The following is a 17,649-nucleotide window of genomic DNA, read 5'->3' on the forward strand; positions in this document are numbered from 1 at the left end:
CTCTTCCCACTCAGACAAATCAGACTCTTCTCACACGGCCTCAGCAAAATCCTTTGCTAAACGGGAGAGTGAGGGGAAGCCAGAAAAGTCAGAGGGGGGGGAGGGGGCTACAGAAAGGCCTACTTGCAACTATTGCAAAAAAGTTGGCCACACCATAAATAAATGCTATGCTCTCAAAAACAAGAATCAGCCACCTAAAACTGTTGCTTTGATTAAAAGTCAGTCTTCCTCAGTGCCACCTGTTGCAGTAGAGCCGGTGCGCATTCCTGATCCTGAATTTCAGCCATTTCTGATGAAAGGTTTTGTCTCTCTGACAGAGGGGGGCCCTAAGGTACCTGTTGATATCATCAGGGACACTGCGTCCAATCAGTCTGTAATTCTAGAGCATGTGTTACCGTTTTCAGAAATGTCTGCAGTTAAATCTGATGTGCTAGTGAGGGGGTTTGATATGCAGTACGTGGGCCTGCCGCTCCATAACATTTTTCTTGATTCTGATTTGGTCAAGGGGTGTGTTAAGGTGGGGCTCCGTGCTCAACTCCCGATCGAGGGGGTGACTCTTCTCTTGGGCAATGATTTGGCTGGTGGTAAAATGCTCATTAATCCAGAGGTAATTGCTGTTCCTCTGCCGGCGAACTCTGACGATTTGGCGTTAAAATTTCCAAAAGTGTTTTCAGTCTGTGCCATGACGCGGGCGATGGCTGAGCGTCAGAAGCTGGAGGCTGAGGTGGAGCTGTCTGACAGTTTTCTGGTTGACTATTCAGCTGCTCCACCTGCCTCTCCAGGGGCCCCTACCCATTCAGTTGTGTTGCCTCAAATTGATTCGAGAATATGCATGTCACGTGAGCAGCTAGTTGCTGACCAGAAACGGGATGCGACACTAGCTCCTCTCTTTGAAAGTGTTGTTTCAGGAGAGGCGTTGGAAGATTTGTCAACAGGGCTTTTCCTGAAAAGTGATGTGCTCATGCGTAAATGGACACCTCCGCGGCTGTCTGGCCATGATGTTTGGGGGGTGGTGGAACAAATTGTTATCCCTCAGTCATACCGAAGTGAGGTGTTGAAACTGGCTCATGATAACCCACTTTCTGGTCACCTGGGGATTAACAAGACTTTTGATCGTATCTTGCGGTACTTTTTCTGGCCAGGCCTAAAGGGTGATGTGCGTCATCATTGCAAAACGTGTCATGTATGCCAGGTTGCTAAAAAGCAGTTCATCTCTCCATATCCACTTTATCCAATCCCTGTTATTGGTGAACCGTTCGAGCATGTGCAAATTGATTGTGTTGGGCCTTTGCCTCGCACTAAGAGTGGTAACAAATTCCTCTTAACTATAATGTGCACAGCGACTCGTTTTCCTGAGGCCATCCCATTGCGTTCCATTACAGCCCCAGCTGTTGTTAAGGCCTTGGTTAAGTTCTTCTCTATTTTCGGTTTACCTAGGGTGGCCCAATCTGATCAGGGCTCGAACTTCATGTCACGGGTCTTTGCGCAGGTCATGAAACAACTTAACATCACTCATGTGTGCTCGAGTGCTTATCACCCACAAAGTCAGGGAGCCATCGAGCGTTTCCATAGGACATTAAAGTCTATGTTGCGTACCTACTGCTTTGAATTCGACAAGGACTGGGACGAGGGTGTCCATCTCCTCCTCTTTGCCGCTCGTGAGGTGGTACAAGAATCCCTCGGCTTCAGTCCCGCCGAACTGGTGTTTGCACACACAGTCAGAGGGCCCCTGAGGCTTTTGCAGGAGAAGTGGCTGGGCGACAGCAAACCTCAAAATCTGCTCGACTATGTGTCCAAATTCCGTTTCAAACTTCACCGTGCTTGTGAATTGGCTAAAGAGAACATGACCGTTGCACAGGGAAAAATGAAAAGGTGGTTTGACAAAGATGCAAAAAGCAGGAGTTTTAGTCCAGGTGATAAAGTTCTGGTTTTGTTGCCCATTCCTGGCTCTGCTTTGCAGGCACGTTATGGTGGCCCTTATCTAGTCAAAAAGAAGGTTGGCGATCGAGACTACATCATCGACACCCCTGAACGTCGGCGTCGGAGTAGGCTGTGTCATATTAATATGTTGAAGCCTTATTTTGACAGAGTCTCTCAGCCTGATTCCAACCCTTCTGATGGCACAGAGGTCAGTGTGCCACCTGAGCTGTCCAGTGGAAACGGTGATCCTGACAAGGTAACTCTGGCACTGTCTAGCAATGCCAGTGTTCCTCCCTCTGAATCTCAGGACGACCAAGATGATATTGTAGGTATCTCCACTGATGTTACTCATGGGCGACTTAGGAATTCAGAAATGCTTGCTAATCTTCATAATTGTCTTCCAAATTTGGTTCAGTCTCAACGTGAGGATGTGATCGGCTTAATTGGCTCTAATGCAAATCTCTTTTCAGACGTGCCGACCCGTACGCATGTGTTGCAGCATGACATTGATGTCGGTAGTTCCCCGCCAATTAAACAACACGCATATCGCGTTAATCCTGAAAAAAGGCAACGTCTCCAAAAGCAGGTGAACTACATGCTGGAAAATGGCATAGCTGTACCTAGCATAAGTGCTTGGAGTTCACCCTGCCTTTTGGCCGCTAAGTCTGATGGCTCGGATCGGTTTTGTACCGATTATCGAAAAGTGAACGGGGTCACAAAACCTGACTGTTATCCTTTACCTAGGATCGATGATTGTGTTGATAAAGTTGGCTGTGCCAAATATGTCACGAAACTCGATCTACTAAAAGGATATTGGCAGGTGCCATTAACACCTAGGGCTCAAGCTATATCTGCCTTTGTGACCCCTGACGCTTTTCTAGAGTACACGGTAATGCCGTTTGGTGTTCGAAACGCTCCAGCAACGTTCCAGCGTTTGGTCAACACCGTTTTGTCGGGTTTATCGGGTGTCGAGGCTTATTTGGATGACATTTGCATTTATTCCACTACGTGGGATGAACACATCCAACAACTTCGTGAAGTATTTGGCAGGTTGAGTGAGGCAAATCTCACTTTAAATCTTGCCAAATGTGAGTTCGGGCAGGCTACAGTGACATACCTCGGCAAAATCGTGGGTCGGGGTCAAGTTAGGCCTGTACATTCTAAAGTGGAAGCCATCCTCTCGTTTCCTCATCCTGTTACTCGCCGTGGTCTAATGCGGTTTCTAGGAATGGCAGGATATTATAGAAGTTTCTGCAAAAACTTTTCTGCCGTTGCAGCCCCATTAACCGACTTGTTGAGCCCGAAAGTACGCTACAAATGGTCTCCGAGCTGTCAGCATTCATCTGATTGTATTAAAGCCTTGCTAACTAGTGCTCCAGTTCTTGCAGCACCTTCGTTCGAGCGGCCATTTAAACTCGCTGTGGATGCATGTGATGCTGGGGCGGGTGCGGTCCTACTACAAGATGGGGATGATGGGATTGAACACCCGGTCTCGTATTACTCCAAGAAATTCAATCGTCATCAACGTGTGTATTCCACAGTGGAGAAAGAAGCGCTAGCGCTTATTTTGGCCCTAAAGCATTTCGAGGTTTATGTGGGTTCCTCCAGTGAGCCTACCCTCGTCTTTACTGATCACAACCCTCTCGTTTTCCTGAACCAAATGCGGAACACAAACCGAAGGTTAATGAGGTGGTCTATCTTTATGCAGTATTTCAATGTGGAGATCAGGCATATCCGTGGCAAGGATAATGTCCTGGCCGACACATTGTCACGCTCTTTCTCTGATGAGTGAATGACCTCACGTTGCACTCCCGGTATTCACCATCATATGGTGGGGGTGTTGCGTGTGGCCATGACATCACTCACACACACACACACTCAGTCATTCAATCATTGTCTGTGCTAATTCTCTGTCTCTCCTCCCCACTCAGACTGACACACCCAGACTGGCATACCTGCAGCAGATTCCCCTAATTGTCCTCTGCTGCAGCCCTCTCTATAAAAGCCAGCCAGCTCAGTGTCATGGCAGACACAGACCCAGCAACATCTCACTCCCACACTATGCCGATACTTGTTTTCAGTTAATCTTAATTTAGTTTAGTTTGGCCTGGAGATGACCGGCAGTCCTAGTTTTCGTTATATTATTTAGTTGGTTGTAGGTAGGGGAGGGGGGAAACAGCTTCGACGTCCCTACAGGGGGTGGCCTGGGGCCCCCCTCATTCTCCTGTTTTGGCCGACATCTCCAGGTCTCCTTTTGTTCTCCTGAGTTGGTAAAGTTGAACTGTACTTTGTTTTATATTGTTTGTTGATCTAATGATCCAGAGTGGTTAATAAAAACCGTTAAACTTGGGATTTTGTGATGTCCTTCCTTTATGTTGGGGTCTCCAATTCGAGCCACTTGTTGTACTTGCATACTTTGTTTGGAGACCGTAACAGCGACAGAGAGAGAGGAGTGTGTGTGTGTGTGTGTGTGTGTGTGTGTGTGTGTGTGTGTGAGAGCGTGCGTACGTGTGTACGGGTGTGCATCAATTTAACAAATGTGCAGACAATCAAAAATCAGCAGAGTGATCAACGTTTGCACTACTCTATGCCAAATTGAAGTGGACTCGGACCCAGACTTATTTTTCTCCCTGGAAGTAAAAACGTCTGGGTTTCTGAGGCTAGGCCTTATAAGTCTATTAAATGAATGAGAAGTTCGTAACATTCTCTATTCAATCACTTGAATATAGAGGTAGCGCTATCTTGTGGTATGTTATTTATGCAATTTATTGCAGGGCTATTATTGACAATAGTGGGCAATGAGTTGTACCCCCCGGGCAGGCCAGGTCACAGGTCACAGCCAGTCATGGCAGGAGTCAGCTCTGAAGTCTCTACAGGTAGGAACCATGTAAATATGTAGGAACAATGCACTACAGCTAATTAAATCCACTTCTTTACTTCTGTAAAACTGTGATAATATTAATAACTATGAACTTTTTTAGAAACCAACAGAGTAGACCACCCAGCCACTGCGGCCAGGGCAAGCCACAGCCAGTCAGTGGCGGGAGTTGGCTCACAAGTCTCAGGTATAAACCATGTAAAATGTGAACGATGCACTACTAATTGTACTAAAGCTATCCAACTTCTTTACTTCTGTAAACCTGTGATCATATAATGATGATGATTTTTATTTGTATAGCACCTTCAGGACATGAAATGCAGCTCAAAGTGCTTTTATAGAGCAAAAGTGTAGGACAAGTGCTTACCAATGTGACTATAAAACTGATTCTTCTCCTGACAGTGGCCAGAGTGCTGGACATTCCTCAAGCCCTGTCAATTAAGGCAGGGCCTGCAGAGGGGCAGCTTGCTCCAGACCACCCTACCATGTAGCAGTGTTCCTGAGGTGGGGCAGGCCATGAAAAGGTGATGCATTTCAAACTAAAGTTGGCAAGCCAAGATCAAAAGATTGCTTACTGTTTTAATCCAATACTAGTAATCATACTAGATGTGCTCTTTTAGTTTTAACTTCCACTTTGACTGACCAATAGGTTTACATCTTGTCTCAATGATGTAGCTTGTGTTCTGTTGATTATTTGAAATTCTACATACAATTCATAATGTGGCAGTTACCAAACTTGTGTTTTAGATGAGATGCACCCTCATTTCACAGATTTAAGTTTGTTGTTAAGCATACAGTACATTATGGAAAACGGAAATGTGTATATTTATATATGTATACTGTATATCGTTAGCCTCATAGGATAAATGCCTAAGTCATTTTTTGGCGAAATTGAGATTTCTGCATACAGGTGATCTCCTGGGGCTGCTGCATCGTTCTGGATCATCGCCTATGTCCTCAGCCAATCACAAAGCTCACAATCTTCAAAAATGATGATCTGCCTAAGTCACTTGTGTGATTTGAGCATTTTTACGTTGCCGCCTAACTCACTTTGTGTGACTTGGGCATTTTTACATTGCATACACAGCAAACAACAGTTACTCTAATAGACCCCCAGGTGTTTAGTATGGAGTTAACATTACTCTAACAGACCCCCAGGTGTTTAGTATGGAGTTAACATTACTCTAATAGACCCCCAGGTGTTTAGTATGGAGTTAACATTATTCTAATAGACCCCCAGGTGTTCTGTATGGAGTTAACATTACTCTAATAGACCCCAGGTGTTTAGTATGGAGTTAACATCACTCTAATAGACCCCCAGGTGTTTAGTATGTAGTTAACATTACTCTAACAGACCCCCAGGTGTTTAGTATGGAGTTAACATTACTCTAACAGACCCCCAGGTGTTTAGTATGGAGTTAACATCACTCTAATAGACCCCCAGGTGTTTAGTATGGAGTTAACATTACTCTAATAGACCCCCAGGTGTTTAGTATGGAGTTAACATTACTCTAATAGACCCCCAGGTGTTTAGTATGGAGTTAACATCACTCTAATAGACCCCCAGGTGTTTAGTATGGAGTTAACATCACTCTAATAGACCCCCAGGTGTTTAGTATGGAGTTAACATCACTCTAATAGACCCCCAGGTGTTCTGTATGGAGTTAACATTACTCTAACAGACCCCCAGGTGTTTAGTATGGAGTTAACATTACTCTAACAGACCCCCAGGTGTTTAGTATGGAGTTAACATTACTCTAATAGACCCCCAGGTGTTCTGTATGGAGTTAACATTACTCTAACAGACCCCCAGGTGTTTAGTATGGAGTTAACATCACTCTAATAGACCCCCAGGTGTTTAGTATGGAGTTAACATCACTCTAATAGACCCCCAGGTGTTCTGTATGGAGTTAACATTACTCTAACAGACCCCCAGGTGTTTAGTATGGAGTTAACATTACTCTAACAGACCCCCAGGTGTTTAGTATGGAGTTAACATCACTCTAATAGACCCCCAGGTGTTCTGTATGGAGTTAACATTACTCTAACAGACCCCAAGGTGTTTAGTATGGAGTTAACATTACTCTAATAGACCCCCAGGTGTTTAGTATGGAGTTAACATCACTCTAATAGACCCCCAGGTGTTCTGTATGGAGTTAACATTACTCTAACAGACCCCCAGGTGTTTAGTATGGAGTTAACATTACTCTAATAGACCCCCAGGTGTTTAGTATGGAGTTAACATCACTCTAATAGACCCCCAGGTGTTCTGTATGGAGTTAACATTACTCTAATAGACCCCCAGGTGTTCTGTATGGAGTTAACATTACTCTAACAGACCCCCAGGTGTTTAGTATGGAGTTAACATCACTCTAATATACCCCCAGGTGTTCTGTATGGAGTTAACATTACTCTAACAGACCCCCAGGTGTTTAGTATGGAGTTAACATCACTCTAATAGACCCCCAGGTGTTCTGTATGGAGTTAACATTACTCTAACAGACCCCCAGGTGTTTAGTATGGAGTTAACATTACTCTAATAGACCCCCAGGTGTTTAGTATGGAGTTAACATTACTCTAATAGACCCCCAGGTGTTTAGTATGGAGTTAACATCACTCTAATAGACCCCCAGGTGTTCTGTATGGAGTTAACATTACTCTAATAGACCCCCAGGTGTTCTGTATGGAGTTAACATTACTCTAACAGACCCCCAGGTGTTTAGTATGGAGTTAACATCACTCTAATATACCCCCAGGTGTTCTGTATGGAGTTAACATTACTCTAACAGACCCCCAGGTGTTTAGTATGGAGTTAACATCACTCTAATAGACCCCCAGGTGTTCTGTATGGAGTTAACATTACTCTAACAGACCCCCAGGTGTTTAGTATGGAGTTAACATTACTCTAATAGACCCCCAGGTGTTTAGTATGGAGTTAACATTACTCTAATAGACCCCCAGGTGTTTAGTATGGAGTTAACATCACTCTAATAGACCCCCAGGTGTTCTGTATGGAGTTAACATTACTCTAACAGACCCCCAGGTGTTTAGTATGGAGTTAACATTACTCTAATAGACCCCCAGGTGTTTAGTATGGAGTTAACATCACTCTAATAGACCCCCAGGTGTTCTGTATGGAGTTAACATTACTCTAACAGACCCCCAGGTGTTTAGTATGGAGTTAACATTACTCTAATAGACCCCCAGGTGTTTAGTATGGAGTTAACATCACTCTAATAGACCCCCAGGTGTTTAGTATGGAGTTAACATCACTCTAATAGACCCCCAGGTGTTTAGTATGGAGTTAACATCACTCTAATAGACCCCCAGGTGTTTAGTATGGAGTTAACATCACTCTAATAGACCCCCAGGTGTTTAGTATGGAGTTAACATCACTCTAATAGACCCCCAGGTGTTTAGTATGGAGTTAACATCACTCTAATAGACCCCCAGGTGTTTAGTATGGAGTTAACATCACTCTAATAGACCCCCAGGTGTTTAGTATGGAGTTAACATTACTCTAATAGACCCCCAGGTGTTTAGTATTGAGTTAACATTACTCTAATAGACCCCCAGGTGTTTAGTATGGTAACATCACTCTAATAGACCCCCAGGTGTTTAGTATGGAGTTAACATCACTCTAATAGACCCCCAGGTGTTTAGTATGGAGTTAACATCACTCTAATAGACCCCCAGGTGTTTAGTATGGAGTTAACATTACTCTAATAGACCCCCAGGTGTTTAGTATGGAGTTAACATCACTCTAATAGACCCCCAGGTGTTTAGTAGACATGTATTAAAAAATGCCTAAGTCACAGATTATTTTCTTGAAAATGGCCTAAGTCACTTTTTTTTGTTATGGAATGACTCTCATGTTTATCTTTTTGTAAAAAACATTTTGTTAACCCCTCAGGAAACCATTGTAAAAATCTGCATTAAAAACTCTTACATACTTGCGAGAAAATGTGTTTTTCCTTATTATCCGAAAATCATAAAAAATGACTTATGCATTTATCCTATGAGGCTAACGATATATTTGTTCCTATCTGGTTTGGCTCACAAATTTTATCATTCCCACATCAGGCCATTTGAACATCTTTATACAAGAGCCGAGCAGCCAAGAGGGAAGAAACGGTTCTCCACCGCCACTACTTCTGTGGTGAAGTTAATCAACTTCAACATATATGTCCTTCCGGGACCTGCTGAGTTCACCCCCAAAGGACTAGAAGAGGAACTTCAGCTTGCATTAGCTGGGCTTGGAAAAAGGCTTATTAGTCTGCCAGATAAATGTGACCATGATGAGGTATCTGTCTATGCTAAATGATGAATACATATTGATAATTTTCTGTATAGTGGGTTGTTTTCTTATTATTTTATTTCTTTTTTTGTCTTACAGATGGAAACTCGAATTTTCGAGCTGCAGACATTGAAAGGAGGCTGGATGTTATACAAGTCTTCAGGTAACATTGTTCACCTTTGTCAATGATAAAAATCCCCAGAGAAAATCCTTCGCATTAACTATTAACATCACGCTTCAAATAGTTTTACAGTCTTATTTGCCTGATATTAATTGATGTATCATCTAGGTTTTTATGGACACGCTTTCATTTTAAAATTAGGTGGCAGCGGACGTCAGAAGTTGTCGGTCATTTTACAGGCCCCTGGCGGGTACACCACCAACACCCTCAAGACTGTATCCAACAATGGAAAGATCACAGTATATCTTGCTCCACTGCAAGAGGAGATGTCAACTGAGCCACTGCCCTACGACGCTCCTGAGTTTGCCAGGATGCCAAAGGCGAACTGCATAAAGTGTGCATGTCTATTCCCTGTGCAGATGTTACATTTACACCGGCAGGGATGCACTGGGTTTCTGTGTGAATGACCGTCTACAGCTATGACTCTCTTGTATTTTCTTAAGGAGATCGAATGTAACCCATCTGCTGAGGAATACTGCGAAAGCGAGCTATCGGCTGAAGACTGGACTGTCATTGAGGAGCCAGTATGTGCTGCAGCAGTCGGAGACCTTCCTACAGCTGAGGAGGATTTGCTGTTTTATTTGCATAGGCATCAAAAGTGGCGGGTTGGCTGGGACGGTTTTTGTCGCAAAGTAACCACAGTATACCGCTAATCAACTTACAAATTACATATATATAGTATATGTATGACTAGCTCTCAATGATGACGTAAGAAATATGGTCATGTATGTAATCTGGTCCCAGCAAATCAGGCACAATTTGCTGTTTTATTTGCATATGCGTCAAAAGTGGCGGGTTGGCTGGGACGGTTTTTGGCGCAAAGTAACCACAGTATACCGCTAATCAACTTACAAATTACATAGTATATGTATGACTATCTCTCAATGATGACGTAAGAAATATGGTCATGTATGTAATCTGGTCCCAGCATATATATAGTATATGTATAACTAGCTCTCAATGATGACGTAAGAAATATGTGGATTAAAGGACCCAATGCCAGAGTGTAATTGGTTTTCGATGGTGACGTAATGACGATATGTTTTAGTGTTGGGAGGATTAAAGGTAATGCTCCTGTGTATACATGTATGTAATCTGGCACCACTGCCGTATCATCAGGCACAATTTGCTCGGATGGTGCATACGCATCAAAAGTGACAGTTTATAAAGGTCGAAAGTACTTGCGCGCTCTGCTTGCGCACTAGTTGGCCATTTATGGCCTACTAGTGTGCAACAAGCAAGTATGCACTCGACAGAGTGCAGTTCTACTTAACTTATAGATTCATCATTAATTTAACCATAATCTTTGTGTGTCTTTGTGGATATTTTTCAGATCTCGTCTTGGGTGAGGCCTGTCAAGTCACCATACGACAAGAGAGCAGCAGTGGAGAAGATAAAGAGCCTTCACCAACAGCTGTAAAAGTTCCACGCCTTTTCTCTGGCTACCGGAGGAAAAGCAGATTTCTGGTTTAGTCATGCAAAGGTCTTCCCCAGAATCTATTCTGTGGCTGTGAGAGTGCTTAGTGTCCCTACTACCAGTGCACCAGTGGAGAGGATATTTAGCCACGGAGGTATTATAATGCGCCCGCACAGAGCAACAAACCTGGCAAGCTTGATCTTTTTTAAATGTAACAAGCATATTCTTGCATAAATAATTCCAAGGTCTTTCAAGACGGTTCCAGCCCGGATCATATACCGAAATGAAATGGTGCCCAGGCTAGTACTTTGGCCACTTATCCCACATGACTATCCATATTCATAAAAAACACTTTAGGATCCTTCATGACATGTTTAACTTTTTTGCTTACTTTCAAAATATCAATACCACAAGAGAGCAATCAGTGCAGCTCATGCTCTTCTGCAGTATGCTTAGTCTTATAACTAACAAGCTACCAAGTCTGAACAATTAGCCTATCGCAAGTTAAACTTGTTAAAGACATTACTTTTGCTAATGTTACATTACGATGGTCATGTTGTGTTTTTACTAGCAGATGTTAGCTGGTTAATATAATGTAACCATAGTTAAAGGTATATTCAGTGATTTCACTCAAAAAACCTTAGGTTTCGTTTTTGGCTGGGACCCAAGCTTTTCGTCCAATCAGGATAGAGAGTCAAAAACGAAACCTAAGGTTTTTTGACCCCCAGGGGTTAACTGGGGACAGGGAGGAACTCCTTATATGGTCAGCACACTCTATAGTAGAGAGGATTATCACAACAAAACAAAAAAAATTGATATTTGAATTAAGTGAAATCACTGAATACACCTTTAAGCAACCCGTAGCAAGCCTGACATGGCAAGCTCGAGAGCTTCTAGCCAGCACGTTAACTTGTATGTGATTTATAATCAAGCTTTGGCAGTGGGTACATTATTTCAGAACATTCTTCTGATAGAAGACGACCATGCAGGTGTCCATCCCCCACCTCCTCCAGCAGCAGCAACAACAACACGGTGTGCCGATGGAACCTGGCTGCAACTCGACACATACTGTCCAGAAAAATGCAGGCAGTGGATCAAACAAATAATGTGGGAGACCCCACCACAATAAACAAACAAACATATACTAGTCTGCTCCAAGCTAGGCATAACTGTAAAGGGAGCTGCTAATGTTATGATCACAAAACGGTAGGCTATTAAAATGTGTTGTCATTACTCCTATCCTATTTACCATCAGGCTACCTAACGTTAGTCACTGTAAAGTTTAGCCATACAAAATATTACAGCAGGTATATGCATTGGTTTACCACTAGTTGTGGTCAGTGCTGGAGGCTTCAGACAATGTCTATCAATCACGTTTCTTTGAACATTATCATATTGCATTTTTCTATACAACGTTATTAGTTATTACTATATCACCCTTGTATTTTATAACTTTTATTACTATAGGAGTCTGTCGTAGTAATATTCATTACCATTCACATGTTTTGTAGTGATATGCAAGCATGTATATTATCTTAAAGTTAGTGGGGGTAGACCTTTCAACAAACTACAAGTTATTTTTTAGTTTTGTTGTATACTAGTTAAAACTGTGATGTGACAATAAAGATGATTCTGATTCTAGTGTTGTGTTAAAGTTGTATTGAATCTTATCTTGTAAGGAAAGTGTCATTATATGGTGTAAATCTGCATGGCGTTTTCATTCAGAACTGTGTACACATTTGTGGGTCACTGATGAAGTCCACCAAGGTAGGTAGGGAAAGCTGTATTAGAAAATGCAAGAATATACATTACCTATTTAATGTGTCTTTCCAGAGAGTTTTGAGCTTTCATAAGAGGGGAACTTGGTAACAAATGATTATTTGATGGTTTTATTGGTCGTGTGTGTACCCTCACTACGTGTCCTGCAGTGACGAATATGTGCCTTTAGATGGCAGCATGGGTCTTTGTAGTGAAATCTAAAGGGCTTACTTGGGCACTTTTTCTTGTAGCACTTTTCAGTATACACACAGCAGAATGTGTACATTTACTAGTACTGTATGTACTTAAGTACAATTTTGAGGTATTTTATACTTTACTTGAGTATTTCCAATTTCCAGTACTTTTACTTCTACTCCACTACATTTCAGAGGCAAAATGTGTACTTTTACTCCACTACAATTATTTGAATTTTTTTGTTAAATATATTTTGATTACCAGTAAGATGCCTGAGGGCGAGAAGCGACTAAAGGTGCACGCATCCGCCTGGGTGACTGCAGGGCGACCTCTGGCGCTTTGGAATGGGGGGTCAGATCAACATTATGGAATAAATGAACAAGCTGACGCGATGCATTGTCTGACGGTTTAAATAATCTGATTTAAACCGTTATCGCCTGGCCTGGTTCAAACTTGTGCTCAGAGCTAGGGGCGTAATTGTGACACTACACACCTGCTGTGAATTGGTTAAATGTGTGCAGGGTAAGGCCTCATTCACACGTACCAAACACCAATCAAGCAAATGTCGGGTTTTTTGGGCCACCACAATGCTTTTACAATGAGAGTCACGTGGTTTGATCAAACATTTGTGTTTGATTGCTGATTGCTGGTGGTGTTCTGCCCCTCCCCCCTCATCAAACAAAAATGTTTGGCCAAACCATGTGACTCCCATTGGAAAAGCATTATTGTGGTGGCCCAAAAAAACAAAAACACGACCATTTCTTGATTGGTGTTTGATACGTGTGAATGAGGCCTCAATCAGCTATAATTATACTCAAGACACAGACTCACTCAGTCATTAAGTGCTTTTATTTGACTTTTATGGTGGTTTCCTTGTGGCTATCTACCACATGCTATGGTAGATAGATAGTCATGTGGTCATTCATGGTAAACAAAGATAACTTTTATCCTTAAACCATGAGCATTGTTTGGTGATGGGACCGAGGGCCTGCTCTCTCATGTGTTCAAAATGTCACAATCAGAGTCAGAGGTGTAGGACCCAAGCGCAGGACAAGGCAGAGACTGAGGCAGACACAAGGCAGGTCGAGTGCCCGGTGGTTTATTATCCAAAAACCGTACAGAACAAACACAGGAAACACGGGGAAACTAGGGATAACTAGGAGCAAGAAAAATAACACTAGGACTAGGAAAATACAATGAATCACAAGGAGCTAGAAATACACTGACAACAATTTACGAAGCAACAAAGAACTGAAAACACAAGGGCATACTTATAGACATGGGATAACTAGACACAGGTGAACAAAACTCAAATCAAGAAAGGGATTGGCTGGGGGACTAAGAGGACACAGGTGGAAACAAAGACTGATCACAACACAGGTTAGACAAGGCAGGTACAGAACTACAGGGGCAGACAGGAAGGCACAAAACAATACTACAAAATAAAAGGTACACAAGAAAACAATAACACGTCACAGAACGTGACACAAAATGCTATCTCTGTTTACCTGTCTGGCCATTGTATAGACTATAGAGGGTAAATAGAGTGGAAAAGTGAGTTTATCATTTATTAATGCAATTAATGCAATCAATTAAAGCATCATTTAATGCAATCAAATAGGACTTTTGTGTTTGGATGTACTGTATGGGCTGTCATGGTCAGAAAGTAGGGTATTTTTTGCCACTCAGTAGGTGTTCCCACATAACTTCCAGTTATGATGATGATGTCACACTCACATAGTTAAGTTAGAGGACATTCTTACGATAACACAGTTACGGTATAAGCAATATAATAATATATCTTTGGCTTCCAGTCCACAATTAATTGACAGCATCATTGTGTCTTACTCTGTCCAATTAATAGGTAACATGCAATACATGTATAGAGTCCAGTGTAGAGTGTGGTCTTAGCGGTGGACTGAAACTTTATTTTGTCTCCTCTTGGTGGTTTGGTGTATCTGTGGTATGAATCGTGATATTGTTGTGTATACGATATCTAAACAACAAGCCATAACATTTGAATCACAGCAGATATTCATGGCGATATATGATAGATTGAATCTTTGCCCACAAAGCTTTCATAAGGTTCCCCTACCATGACCATCATCATCCATCACCATTCTATCATCTCAGAAATTTGAATTTCTGAAACATTTTCTAAATATGAATTTAAGCACATGCTATACTTGTGTCTCATTTTAATTCAGTCATGCTAGTCACAGCATGTGTGTGGTAGGCTACAGTAAGATATTAGGCCTAAGGCTAAAAGGATAACACAAAAAAGACCTGGGAACTTGTTTCAACAAAATTAACAAAATGACATGCCGGCTGAGGATTTCCCATTACCACATGTTTTGTCTCGTCAGTACGGTTGTCTTGATTCATCTTTGGGGTCGATGTCTGTATTCTGTGTAAGACAATAATTCATAGCACTAGAATTGAATTAATTGAGCCATTTGTAACTCTGAGAGTGAACAAATTGAACCAAATGGAGCCATAAGGTCCATTTGGTTACATGTGCATTACATGTACATCTGGTTACATGCTCTCAGAGTTAAATTAACTGTGTATGATTCTATCTGGAATGACGGATAGCTGACAGTTGCTGCTGCCTGCATGTGCTGTGCTGCTGGCTGAAGGAAGGCCTGCATGAACCCGGTGGTGCTGTGTGGTCTGGTCTGGGGACTTGGGTGAAACTTCCTCAGCCATTGTTTGGCTCCTGACAGCTGGGGGGGGAAGTGGCTAAATGCACGCCAGCCAGGCAGCTGCAGCTGCAGCTTAGAGCCACGTCGGAGCCAATGTTCTTCTAAATCTTTCAGCAGCCGTTGCCCTATTCATGGAGGCTTTAATGAGTGGAATCACCATGTGCGCATCTCCATCGTGAACGATGAAGACACATACTGTAGGCTACTGTCAGTCAGTCAGTCAGACAGACAGACAGACTGTCAGTTGTGCTGTCAAGCAAAGCCTGTGCTGAAGCTGAACGCTTCACAACAAGGTGTCAACCAGTGTGTTGTTTGTCGCTGAATAGTACAAGTTTTTCCGGTTCATCTTAATTTATTCTTAATGTACGGTAAGTCTCTTAATGCTCAGCAATAAATTGTGTGGTGCCTTTGCAACTACTGTAGATCCAGTTGCCTTTATTGTCTCCACCAGGCCGAAGGCATGGGGAGAGTATATTTTGCACTCCGTCCGTCCGTGTGTGTCGTCCGTCCGTTACCAGCTAATGGCCAGCGAATGGCCTGTTATAGCGCCACCAGGAGTCTGACTTTTGTAAAACATTTTGTTTGATATTAGTCCTCCAGATTTTGTCCAAAGATCCCGCAAATCGTTACATATCATCTCTTTAGTCTCAAGACTGATCTGTCCGATATTTCATATTCCATCGTAATTGGCTAATATTGGCTTTCAAAGTATGCAGGATTGGCCCATTTTGATTTTTGTTGTTTTTCTTCTTCGTAATTATTAGTTTGGTCCAACATATTGTGTTTGTTGTCATGATTTGTCACGACTCGAGTTGGCTTCGTACGACGCTTAAAAGGTATTTAAATAAATACATTTTTAAATGTCTATGGGAAAGATGCATTGGGATTCATTTCCTGGGCCTGGCGTCATGAAAGGGGGTGGGACTGCGACGCTCTATTGCACATGTGACATAATGCACAGTACACCTGGTCTTTCAGTGTTCCCTTTGTGTTTTTGTCATTTCACGTCTGTGGTTCACTGCTATGCAAAATAAATAAACTAAATGACTGTATTGTGTGTGGTTGTAACTTGTTTGTTTGTCGGTGATATCCTCATTGATAATTGTGAAATTGAAATGTAGGAGAATGAACTCTTAGGATGTCGCTGTGTATATAATATGTCTTTGACAATATGGGCAAGGACTCCAAGATGAAAGTGCATATAAATGTAACTTAAAGTTAATGCTGTGAGGTCTTGAGTGTAGGTAGTACTGTATGCAGCTGCAGTGCAAGTGGTGGCTAGGCTAAACCATCAACACGACCACAAACAAAATCAGTTTTAAACACCTTTGTTCATGACAAAATGCAGACAAAATTCAAGTGTTTCCCCCTCATGTACATCTTATATTTGTATTATGTATAGTAGCCTATGCACCAGTGAAGGCAGACACCGTATATTATCATTCATAACAGAACTTTGAAAGTTCCAGGGAGAATAATGTTACAAGACACACAAGCCAAAAGAAAGCTCTCTCTCTCTCTCTCTCTCTCTCTCTCTCTCTCTCTCTCTCTCTCTCTCTCTCTCTCTCTCTCTCTGCCTCTCTCTGCCTTGCTCTCTTGCACTCTCCTTTCCTCAAGTAAACCAATGCTCAGATGATTTATTCATTTTCCTATCCCCATTTCATTGCTTTTGGAATCTGGGGTTGGACCGTTGGAGCTCCTTCTCTCCTCTTCCTCTCTTCCTAGCGTTCCATCTGGGACGCATCAGAGACATTAAATTGAATATTAAATTACAGAGATACCTACCTTCATTTGCATGAAACCAGGTCACAGGGTGCATCTTGACAGGAGTTGCAATATTGAACTCTGTCAGGTCACGGGTTTTGCTGTTTTCTTGTTTCTTCTGCCGTATATGACTGAAGGTTGATGGCGTGATGCATGCACAGCACACAGCTGCAAGCTTACAAACTATAACATATTATGTTGGGCAACATTTAGGTCACAGACTATAGTCAGGCATGCGTGATGCCTTGGTGTGTAGACGCATCATAGAGGTGGAAGATGGAATACCGTAAATACACAACGTTGCTCACACGTCAAATCTATATTTGTGAGACAGCCAGGGAGAGAGAACCTCTTCCTTCCGTGGATAACAAAGTATTGTGTAGCCTACGGGTCGACCAATGACAAAGCTTCTACGAACATCTTTGAATGCAGATTGTGCAATCTGTGCTAGATGTGTCACAGAGACTACATTTTTGTTGGGAGCGTTTTACTCATTGCCGGCTGTCTGAATACCAAAGAATAAATTAAAAAAGG

Source organism: Protomyctophum parallelum (genome assembly GCF_964188405.1).
Source record: "Protomyctophum parallelum genome assembly, chromosome: 8".
In the NCBI taxonomy this organism is placed as follows: domain Eukaryota; kingdom Metazoa; phylum Chordata; class Actinopteri; order Myctophiformes; family Myctophidae; genus Protomyctophum; species Protomyctophum parallelum.